This window comes from Malurus melanocephalus, unplaced genomic scaffold (genome assembly GCF_030028575.1).
Source record: "Malurus melanocephalus ecotype Western Australia unplaced genomic scaffold, MMel_1.1 scaffold_625, whole genome shotgun sequence".
Taxonomy (NCBI): Eukaryota; Metazoa; Chordata; class Aves; order Passeriformes; family Maluridae; genus Malurus; species Malurus melanocephalus.
In genome coordinates, this window is record NW_026623857.1 from 259,105 (window position 1) to 262,516 (window position 3,412).

A 3,412-nucleotide genomic window follows, 5' to 3' on the forward strand; every position below is an offset into this window, starting at 1 on the left:
AACTGTGCCCACCTCCTGCTCAGTGCTCTCCTCTCCAGATGCAGCCTCCAGGTACGAGCTGAGCCCACCAATATAGAAATTCCTTGTGTACACCAGTGGAGTTTTGCCCATTGTGTGTTGAAAGGAATGTGAAGCATTAGCCCCTTGGCCACGAGCTGGTCACAAATGCATTGGCCTCATCAGTCTTGGCAGCAATCTGTGTGAAACATCTTAGCAGGAGCTGAGCATGTCTGAACACCATTTGGACATTTTTCTGTAGGAACTCTCTAATCCAGGGAAGAGGTTCCTGTAAGTGAAGTGCAGGTGTGATCCTATACCTGTTCTAGGGCTTTTCCTCCTGCTGTGGAACACACAGAGTTAATTTSTGGATGCTTTCTTTCTCAGATTAAAGATGTCAGTAGCTAAGGAAAGAAAAGTGATTTACCTTCAAATAGTTCAGCTGACCTTACACATTTATCACCTCACAGGATTTCATTTTTTCAATGGACTCTATTGTTTCAACACCATTACCTCCACTTTTAGCAAAGACAATTACAGGGCATTTATTTATACACCAGAGACACATTGCTTAGATTTTTACATTCTTTTCACCCAAAATAGGTCTGTCTCGGAACAGTTGTTTGTCTCAAGCAAATATTTTTTCTCTCAAAGTTTTACTTAGAAATGCTCAAATGTCTTTTTATTTGCACAAGACAAAGACCCTTTTTACTACCTGTGACACCTGAAGAGCAAGTTGAGGTAAYACACTGGCAGGACATGGATTCCTTAGCTAATGTCAAACCGTTTATGGACAAACTTTATTTAAGGATTGTTTTGGGGAAACTTTTTTGACTTCCCTTAGTGGAGCTAAAGGTTATCTTTCTATCAGACTACTTTTGTAAACAAATAGGAAGTTACTAATGTCCTATTTACAATTACTTAGCAACAATGAAAAATTTCATTATTTTTGATTTTTGAAAGATTATTATTTAACATAAAGATTATTATTTATTATTTAAAATACAGATTATTTGTTTTCAATATTGCTATTTTTAAAACACTCCACTTCATCCCAGTCCCCTGCCAGCAGCCATTTGATGATTAGTGAATACATAAGATCACGTAAATAATTGGAAGATTAGAAGATCTCTGCTGTTTTGTTTGTTTTTGATTTACACAGGGGCCTGGTTCCCTGCACAGAGTGGGGTTGTGTGTGCTCCTGACGTGTGTTCCTCAGTGTGTTCCTCACTGCAGCTCACKGSAGTGYTGTMTGTTSRYRCCATCTCCTCTCTTGSTGTGGCCATTGCTGTGCTGATGCTYTGTTCAGACACAGCASAACTYACAGGACCCTTTCATTCATCATCTYTGGCTGAAAGCTGTTCCTTAAATATATTTGTAAAATCCCACACAGCTGGAAGTGTGCCAGGACATGAAGCCCTGGAAACCATGGTGCTCTGTTTTTCTTGTTGGCTTAAGCCATGAATACCCTGGGATATTTTATGCTCCAAAGTGCTCCAGAGAATAGCAAATGCTGTGATTTGTCTGGTTGACTTTGCTGATGTGGATACTTGAAGGAGGGATGTTGAAGGACAAGGACAGTGCTGTAGCACCCCAATAATGCTTCTGAGATCGAGGGATGAGAGAACAGAAAGGCCATTGCACTGTCCCCAGCCATGTGGCACTGCTCTGTCCAGTCCCGCTCATAGGAAACTCCTTTTGAAGACAGGAAGTGTTCACTACTGAAGAGACTGTAAATTCAATTTATTTTAATACACAGAGTTGGGAACCTTTGTATTTTATGATTCTTGACGCTAACTCACTAATAAAACATCCTYTGTAAAATAGTGCCCTAGAATTGTTTGTGAGTCAAGTTTAATGAACTGACATTCCAGGATGCCCAAGGCATTTGGAGAAATGACTTCTGCACAGAGATGACAAAAGAAGTGTCCGTTTCTTTTCTTTCAGTTACAGTTAAACCCATGTTCTGCCCTTTAATGAAATCTGCCCTTTGGGGCATTTTCAGTAACTTTAGGAAACAATGATCTAAAGAAAATATAACAGCAGGACATGAAACTGCCTTACTCCAAAAAGAGCAAGTGGATATGCAGGAAAAGGAAGGGAAACACCARATCTGAAGATTGGGCTAAAAGCTCCTGTGAGATGGGGAGTGCTCCAGCAAAGGAAAAAGCAGGAGACTGAATGGAACAAAAGGAGCTGCTCTTTTGTTTTGCAGCTTTGGAAAGCCCCCAAGGTTTAGCTTAGCCCCTCCAAAGCCCCAGTTTTGCTAAAAATAGGAGTTAAACCAGAACTGCAAATCTGTAAATCTGACTGTAAAGTAGGATCTGAAAATCAGATACTGAATTTGATAAAAAAATACATCTCAACTAAGATATATTCTCAGGGAGAGCAATGGGATCCAGACCAAATTAATTTTCTCTCTCGGGAGTCAGGACTGTGTTAACATTGCCTGAAACAACAATGAATATGAATTACATTGTATGTAAAACAACAATGAATATGAATTACATTGTATGTAAAACAACAATGAATATGAATTACATTGCTCTGAACAGCTTCCACATGGTATTAGCCCTGGCATTTACTGGTCCTTGTGACACCACAATCAACCAACCTTCAGTCTAAGCCCATACACAAAAAGATACATTTATTTATATCTGCTTTTGCTTTTTAAAAAAACCTTCAGCCGCGTTTGAAGTTGATGTGTCACAGTAGATTTTTGTACATGTTCATGCTTTTATTATATTTATCAAGACACTTTATGGTTTCCTTGGGGCTTTTTTGGCTATTTCCACTAGGAAGAAGGGTAATTACAATTATAGGAGTATTTCTGTCTTTTCTGGTTTACAGAGGCTCTTTGCACATCCCTGGTGCCCTGAACACTGGAGGAGTCAAACAGGACAAAGCTGATCTCCTTCACAAGACCAAGTTTGCTTTTCTCACAACCTGATAAAATCTCTCATATAGCACTGTTTCTTTTCTGTCTCCTAATTTTTATGGAATTTTAAGCCACCATCACCAGAGTCTCAGCAATACCTTATGTTTGGCTCTGTCCTCCAGTGGTGGACCAATTTCTGAAGTTACAATTAAGCAAATGGGGCTTTTTTCAACTCAGAGCATGAGATGCAGCATAATCAAATAAAAAAATATCCCTGTTCATAGCTCTTAATGTCCTTTGTAATCCACAATTCTTAGCCATGCCTTTAAATCCAGCATTTTGCAAATTAAATGGGACATTTATTTCTTCAGGCCAACTGACTCTTATGTACCCAGCATTTCCTGAACACTTTTGTGCTCAGTACCTCTCTTCCCTCTGTTCACAGAGTAATGATTACAGAATAAAAATATTTATTATTTTAGTATATACTGGATTGGGCTACTTTAGTTCTCACAGGAGTAAAAAATTAGAAAATGC